Genomic DNA, 9,096 nt, shown 5'->3' on the forward strand with positions numbered 1-9,096 from the left:
GCACTACAAGGATCCAGCTTTAACTCCTACAGTTTGCAGCTGCTCTCCAATGGAAGAGGAAAAGAATACAAAATGTTGGGGTGCTTGGGTACCTCAGTCCATTAAGCATTTGCCTTCAGCTCAGGTCATGATCCCAGGGTCCTGGGATCCAGCCCCGCATCAGACTCCCTCCTCAGTGGAGAGCCTGCTTCTCTCTCTCCCTCTGCCGCTCCCCCTGCTTGTACTCTCTCTCTGTCTGTCTCTCTCTCTGCCAAATAGATAATTTTTAAAGAAAATTTTTAATAAATTTATACACACACACACACACACACAATGTTCTCCATAAATACATTCTTGAGAGAATAGAGTCAATACTTCAGGGGAGAATGAGGAAAGCAAACATCAAAAAAGAAAATGAGTAAGAATCCTATTGCTTCTGATTCGTACACTACATTCAGGAAAGAGAACTTACTCACATAGCAAAAAATGTTGGACTATGTGGCTTTGAAAGAAGAAAGAACATTTACGCGCAGATAAAGATAATGATGAAAAATCATACTTGTTCCAGGATTACTCCAACATTTTCTTTCAGGACGTTTAAACATCTTTCAGTGAATCAGTGATTTCAGTTTCTTGAAGTCAGACTTGGGGAAACACACTAAACACACCTGTGAAAAAACACGCTTCTGAACAGAAAGGCAGTTTTTATAATGTCAAGAGTGACATAGACAAAATGATCAGCATCCTCCCAAGAGTCCGTGTAAATATCAAAAGTGCTAATAAGCGGAGGTGGAGCCCTCATGACAAAAGGTGTGGTATGTATACAATTTCCAGATAAGAATGCAATCACGGCACTTAACCAGTAGCAGCCATGTTAGTTACATGTAATATTTGAAAACTATGACAACCATCTTAATCTGCTCAAGAAGCTTTCCTGGTAAGGGTGAAATTTTATCAACATTGGTTAACTTATGGTGTATTAGAAAACTAGCAAGGAGATAAATTGATGGATTAAAAGATAAACTACTCACAGGCAGACAAACAGAAGGACAGATAGAGTTACAATCAAACGTGTACTTTACTCAGACAGAAAGATAATAACCAGCCCCAAGAAGTGACGGGTCTGCTAGGAAAGCCTTGAACATAGAATACTCTGACTTTGTTTTTAACTTCGTTTTCACAGTGTCATACTGCATAACTGAGGGTAAATCTCTAAAAGTCTCTAGGACACTGTTTTCGGTCTGTTAAATGAGGCTAATCATATTTTCATATGGTTTTTTTGAGGGTAAAACATATATGAAATATTTGAGAGACTCTGGAAGAAATGACCTCTATTAATTGGAGCTATTTGATATGACATCATTTTCTTCAGTAACTGGAGTTCAGCCGACAGAGAGGCAGCGTATATATGAAATGATGAAGCATCCGAATGCATTATGAAGGGACCTTAGGGGGTTCTTTGCTGAAAAGGGTGACTGGCTATCTTTCTGGGAGTAATTTCAATGTAAGCTGAGGGAGGGGGCCACCTTCTAGATCCTTTCTAATTCTTACTGTCTATGGATCCTAATTTCTCTTGCCCATTTAGAGAAATGCTGACCAAGAGACCCACAAGGTAGAGATGGAAAATAAGACTGCGCTTGCCCTCAAACTGTGCTTTTCAAAAACACTATAGAATTACAAGGATAGTCTGGATTCCTGTGACAGCACGGGAGGAGATCCCCTTTAAAATAAACTCAACTACCAGTTTTCATTATATGAACTACTCCTCATGCTACCTTAGTCTACACACAGCGCAAAGAAATAAGAGAATTTTGGCAGGAAACTGTACTCTTCTTCCATTTCTTCTTCTCCTGTGCTTCTTACAATTGGGAAGCCACACATACACTTATATTTATCTATCCCTTCTGGAAAAGGTTAAAATGAGACCATTTTAAATCATTTTTGATAATGGGACAAACTTGAATTGGGAACCACCTTTTGGACCAGTACATGGTCTGCTGTGATGAAACGGACCTTCTAGATGGCTCACTGGCGTTCTGTCCTGGCTCACATTCTACCACACAACTAGTCTATGGGCCTGCATTGGTATCCACAGATGACTGTGTCCTTGAGATCATTACCTTTCCCCTGTATTTGTCTCCCGACACCCATCCACCCGAGGTTTCTTCTTCAGCACAGGATGTCAACTTCCTTAAAATTTCAAATGATTTTACTGCAGTAACAAAGGTATTAGGGTGCAAACTAGACAGGCAGGTAATGATAGGCAAAATCTCATTTCTTCTTTGAGTTTGGCATGGTTTAGCACCAATAACCAGATTCCTAACAGGTTTTTCTACATTTCCCCGCCCCACTCTATTTGCATGTTCTTGCAATGTGTAAGTCCCTATTACTCATTCCTTACTTGCATTTCTCTTTGGTTTTAGAAAAAAACCACTCAAGCCTCAATTTTGACATTTTTTTTTCTCCCTTGGAATATCTAGGAAGAATTCTTATAAACTAGATGTCTGAGATCTTATACTAGGCTTAGGCCAACCTGACAATCTGAGCACTAATTTTCCTACTGTTCGGAAATATCCCTGAACTTATCTTTCTCTTTCCTAGAATGACCTGCCCAGGACAAATAGTAGAGATTGGTTTTTCTGTTCTCTTTAATTCAATCGTTTCTCTTTTCCTCCCCTCTAGCATGTAAAACATTTCTGACTTTTTCCATCCCCCATGTAATATATTTGCTTTTCTTATCTCTGCATTTTCTTTTGTTTTTTCAAATGTTCCACATGGAAGTTCTGTATTTCTTTCCCCCAGAGGACTCTAACCCTCCATTTATGGTCACCTTCAGTTCAGTGTACTAATTAACATTTGGGACTTTGGAGATAGACAAATCTAGATTTAAATTCCCACTGTGCCACTTAACACCTACGTGATCCAAAGTAATTTCCCACTCATTCTGCACTCCAGTGGTTAAAAGCTAGGTGACTGTGGGCCAGTGGCATAATCATTCCAAACCTCATTGCCCCCATTTGTAAAATGACAGTGCCCACCTTATAATGGTACTGTAAGGAATAAATATGATGATCAACGTAAAAGTGTTCAGCATGATTGCTAAACAAACTAAGCGCCTTACAGATATTAGTTATTATTACCATTATTACTAATGTAGATCCATACTGTGTATACCAGGTTTCCTGTCTTCACATCGTCCTCAACACAAATGCTATTATTTCTTAAACCCAGACTTCATCATACCTCATTAGCCAGAGGCTTTCGCTCATGGTTCACACGAAGTTTGGAGTAGAAATCTGGGGGACCTTCAAGCACGGCCAGACATTTTACACAGTCACAGCCATTAAACACATGTGAATCCGAGTTTCGATGAGTCCTCCCTCGTCCCATCTCTTCTGTGCACTACAGCTTATAAACAGAGCAGCTTTCACCTAAATACACCAAAACCTAAACAACTGAGATTATGATAATAAGTAAGAGAGCTGCGACTACAAAACATCATTGAAACTTTCTATAAAACCACACAGTGAAGACCACAAGGGGAGAATCGACATACACATCAAGTGCTTCGGGATCCCACAGTGGGGGAGGCAGGCTCCAATTAAAGAGAGAGGCAGGATGGGAGATCTGACCGCTGCATCAGTCACTTCACTGACTCAGCTCAACTTCCAATGTCTCCTTCCTCCTTCCTTGCTCTAAAATCCATTCCACCACACGAGAGCCCATCGAAGAGCATATCTTCTGTGAGAGAAGCTGTTCCAGTTGCTGCAAACTCTTGCTAGATGTTCCCAGAAAGTTTACCAGGTACATTTATAGGATGATCTGGAGTAAAGCATTTCAAGTACCGATTATTAGACAAGAAAGAACTTAGCTTTTTGCTTTTGTTGTTTGAGGTGGTGGTGATGATGAAACCCCATCCATTTCCCCCAAAAGTAAAGGGAACATAGAGTTCTACAAATTATTACTTGTAACAATCAAGATGGAAGTTCTGAACTGAAAACTGGGAGCTGAGTTTATTAAACTAAGTGTTTGTTTGTTTGTTTTGTTGTTATTATTTGAAAACCAAGCTTAGGCTGGTAGAAAAGCCATTTTGAAATCAGCACAGAAAGTTGAACTTTCCTATAACAAATGTAGACAATGATGTCGAGCCTGGTAAAGACTTGCAAACCCTCACAGCCTTTCCAAAACAAAAACAGACACAATACTATACTCCTGAATGGTCAACTTAAGGGGTTTACCCAGTTCAGGGTGTCTCTGTGTCTCTACTCTCTGAAGTTAACCATCAGAAATTAAATTCTGTATAGCTGCTTTTAATGGAAACTCAGATTAATCAAAGTACATGAAATAGATAAGAGTAGTTTGTGTCTTAATTCCCACTATTATAAATGAAGTTAAACCACTGTAGACATTGGGGGTCTTCTTTTCACTGATGAACCCAAGGAATTTATCCTCCCTAATGCCAATAACCATGTTGACATATCCTTTCCTGTCTAATTCTGCATGCACTAAAACTAGGTGGTTACAAACAAAACCCGGAGACATAATTTGCATTTGAATGAAATAATCCTGAAATTCTTCTCCTTTTTACCGTGGCCTTACCTGCCGTTCCACAGTAGAGGTTCCTGTGGGCCTCCCCTTTGCAATGACTCAGTGCAGATGACGGCCAGCGCTGACTGAGGAATACTGAACTTGGGAATTCTGATTCCGGATGCAATCTATATCCCAGTATGCTACATTAGTTTCTCTTTATTCACAGTGTGGTAAAGAATGCAAGTGGAGATGCTGTGGGCACATTTGCGCACATGTTCAAACTGCTTCGAAAATGGAATGGGCGAGAGAGTGGGTATCCAAGTTAAACTCAGACAGGCATTTCAGATTTCAAGAGACAACTGAAAAGGGAACATCTGTTAGATCCCCTGGGTTGGAGGGCAGTGTGTGAGTCTTCATATCTCTGAGTTTGTGCACATTGTGGAGACGGTGGAGTCTTCCACCCTCAAATCTAAAAAGATTGAGATTTTGGAAGGCCCAGATGTGCCAAAGGTCAGAGGGATCAATATACAGACCTTACCACGGAAGGGGGGGGGTACAAATAGAAAATCACTACAATGGGAAGCCAATGAGGGGTAAGGAAATTTCTGAATAATTAAAAAGTTAAGAATAAGCAAACTCAGTTGCCGTGGGGGAAGGAGGTGGGATGGGGGGTACAAAAAGCAGTTGATGTGGTAATTAAGAATTTGGTGAGAGCCAGGGCAGGTCACCTCCTTTCTCAGATCAGAGCTCCATCAGAAATTCTTTCAAGTGTCCTTCTGAGTCGCCAAAGATGACAACAGCAAATCAATAAGTGCTTGAAATGAAAGGGGTTGTTGGCGAGCCCCCAGGCTACAGATTTCCCGCCGCCAGCCTTTTCTGAACTCCTAGCGTGCCTTTGCACCGCCTCTCTTAAGAAGAGCTACCTTTTATTTCTATTCTCAGGACGAAGGTAAGTGCTCAGTTAGCATATCTATTAAATGTCGGCTCGAGTTCCAGCTCTCCGAGCGCGCGGAGAGAGCGCTGCCGCAGCTCGCCAGCCGGCCGGCGAGGCGGGAGGAGAGGGGAAGACTGGCCAGGCCGTCAGGTGGGCTACACGGCTCCGGGGCTGGCCCAGCTTCTCCCACGATTTAGCACTGCGGGGTTACAGCCAAACGGTCTCTGCCAGAGCAAAGGGCCTGAGCGACCGCGGCCACCCCGGCGCTCCTGCTGCTCATTTATTTACAAGCAAGCACAAAATCATTAACAACAGGAAAGAACCAATGCTCCAAAATTAACGCTCGGAATCACCGGAAACTCCGTTCTGAGTTCCAGACTCCGGTCCGTTACCCTTCCAATATTCATCCCTCCCCTAGTATGTCTCGATTTAACAATCTTCCCGGAGCCCAACATCCTCGGGACGTTTTAATTAGGTAATTCATTAGTGAGTCAATACAGACATTTATATATTCTTTTAGCTCGAGTGGTTAAGTACTAATTTCGAAATGATTATAAAACACCGGAATAAGCAACGCATAATAATTTTAATTTATATGCAAATCAATTGGTTCATCTTAATGCCTTAAAAAAAAACAATTATTGTATTGTAGCATCGGGGGTACGGATCAAAGCCCCCCGAATGGACAATTCGGAAAACGGACCAGGGCTAGGGGGAAATTTTAGAACAGCCAACAAATCAATAATGTTTGAGGCAGTTAAACATCTCTAGCCATTGGTATTTACATACTCGCTTGTTGTCAGATAAGGAGCTGGGGAAATTGCTTGCCAGGGTTGAGATCATAATCCAGAGTGAAGAAAGTAAATGATAGCAAGCACCCTGCCACTGCGGGCTCTAAAATAGTACTGTACCTTTCCCAAATGCTGACTCTTGGGTGAGAGTGGGTTTGGTGGAGGTCAGCCCACATTCGTGCCCCGCTTTGATCACAAAATTCTGTGTCTTCCCCAAGCTTCACAACTTGATTCTTGCTCTAACAGTTGTCACCTGCTTCAAAATATTAGAAGGGAGGGTATAACTCAGAATCTCACTAAAAATTCTCTGAACCCATTTACCCAGTACGACTCTTCTTATGCTGGGGGAGGGGGTATGTTTAATTCCCTGTGTCCTCCCACACATTAAATTAGATAACCAAAAAGACAGGAAAAAACGGCTGCGGGAAATGATCCAGTGCAGTGGCTTATTGGAAGGTTATTATCTTTAGACATAGCTTAAAATTTTGGAAAAGTAAAGAGAATGTATTCTTCCGGGAAAAACAAAAATTTGAGATATTCTAGAACAGTGAGTCTCACTGGGGATTACCAGAAGATCCACCGGAGTTGTTTACGTCAAAGTGTAACATCCTTGAAATTCACAGATACATAAGGTCAGTGTCTCCCCACCCCCCGGCATCCAGCCCAGGCGATCTGGCCCTTAAGGAGCTGGTACCTTTGATGCTACAATCTTGTTTACATCTGCAGGGCAGGGAATTGCTGGCTTTGCTTGGACGCTCCCTCCACCCCCTTCTAATTTGAAGTAATCGGAATCTAAATACAATCGCCCTGGCCCACTCTTCCATTTCTGCTCTGACGAGGGAAAAACCTGAAATCCACGTCTTAAATCAGCTCGGTGGTTTACAAACCGCCCCCCCAGCACCCTGCCTCTCTGCTGCATGCCTAATGTATTCCCTAGTGGTTCTGGGCATTAATTAGTTGTTTAATAGGAGTATGACTAAAAATGTAAAAGAAGGATTAGGAGCGTGAAACGTATGTCCAGCTCCTTCCACACACTCGAGGAGGGAATGAGAATCATTCTGTATCTTCTATTTCTCCAGGAGCCATTAGCATTTCCCACCAGCTGCTCACTTCAGCTGCACGGGCGCTGGGCGAGGCGAAGACCCAAAAGCTCAGCTCGACGTCTGAGGCGGCCGGGACTGGGGTTAACCAGCCCCTGGCGGACGAGACACCAGACAGAAGGCGGGGTGAGGGGAACGTGAGCTTCCAGGAGCCCCTTCATCCCAGCCCGGGTTTGCAAACCTCTGAATCTTGCAAGGGGGAGGGGGTTGCACGCGCTTATCAGCGCGTCTCTCCAGTGCTACCCCTTTCTCTTTCCCTTGTCTCTCCTTGCGTCTCTGAATCTTCCTGTCTCTGATTTTCTCTCTTTTCCCACTTTTCCATGAGATTCCTCATCCTCGCCACCAGATGAAAGGAGATCGTTCTGCTATGAGCGTCTCTTAATCTCTATAAAATGAAAAGAAAAAAGGGGAAGGACAGTAACCCATTACTCAGGGGATGGGGAGACAGCAAAAATCGTTGATGGATAGAGATGAAAATGTCTTTCTATGACTACATTCTCTGGTTTGCTATGACTTTAGATTTCAGTTGTGGGGCTTGTTGAAGAAATTTGATTTTCTTGATTCAGCAGGATTTCAAACACCAGAAATAAAAATTCTCAGCAACAGAGGGGAAATAAAAATAAAAACAGCACTTGGGCATTTCCCCCTCTTTTCTGTCCCCTTAAATAAAACTGTCTTGAATTTCCAATGGGTAAAGAGAGAAAGTTCGAGTTTTCATGGATGTTAGGTGGAGGTTAGAAATGGCTTTAAAATGTAGATCTCTCAGTTTTCTTCGTGGCTGAAGAGGCTAACCCTTTCCATAAAATGAGTCCATCTGTCGACTGTTAGCTATTTCAAAGTGAAGGGATTTAGCACTCAAAACAAATTGAGCAAGTTTGTTTGCCTGTTTTTACTGCTAACTCAAATGAATTCAAAACACGGAGTAATTCAAGAAAACACATAACATGTTCCAGACAGCCCCCAAACGTAGGGAAAGCCCAGCACCTATGTGGTGACCTGGATTATTTTAAACACCATGCTTTTTGTAATGTATATATTTGCACATGTTCTCCCAACAAGTCACTATATTTTCCTAAAATTGAGAGAACTGGTATACTGATTTAGGAAGAGCAATACAACTTTTAGAAGGAAGTTTATTCTCTATCGAGGACCAAGGGAGAGGGTTCTTTAATGGCGGACCTGGGAGAGTGTTGCTCCCATGCAGAAATTAATATTGATGGGAAAACCAAACCGGGGGCTGTGATTGCTTTCCGCCGCTTTCCAAAACCATACATTAACAGGACGCCCTTGAAATTGAAAGAACTTTGTCTAGTATGCCTGGCAGAAGCCTTCACACCTAGTCTTCCAGACGAATCGTATTTATAGTCCTTACACCCATAGGCAGGACAGAGCAAAAAATATCCTGCTGGCTACCAAAATACACACCCTTGCTCCAGTCAAGAAATCGGAAAATCAGGGTTTAGAAGTAAGGCACACTTTTCGAGGGAAAATGACTCCTCTAACTTCACGTGTTCTTCGATTTTTAGGAGCAAATGTGGATTTGAGGGTAGCTTCCCTTTCCACCCCCACCATCACTTGCAATTCAATACCATGCTCGCCAGGAACCTTAACCTCGTCATTTTAAAAAATGAGATATCCATGACCCGGGGTGAACTTGTTGAGCGTAGGTACAGCAGAGGAAATTCTAGACTCTATCAACGCCCGAGCCTTGCCCAGCGCAAGGCTCCTTTCGTGTACACTGGTCAGTGCGCGACAGTGCCCA

Source organism: Ailuropoda melanoleuca, chromosome 11, assembly GCF_002007445.2.
Source record: "Ailuropoda melanoleuca isolate Jingjing chromosome 11, ASM200744v2, whole genome shotgun sequence".
NCBI classification, from domain to species: Eukaryota; Metazoa; Chordata; class Mammalia; order Carnivora; family Ursidae; genus Ailuropoda; species Ailuropoda melanoleuca.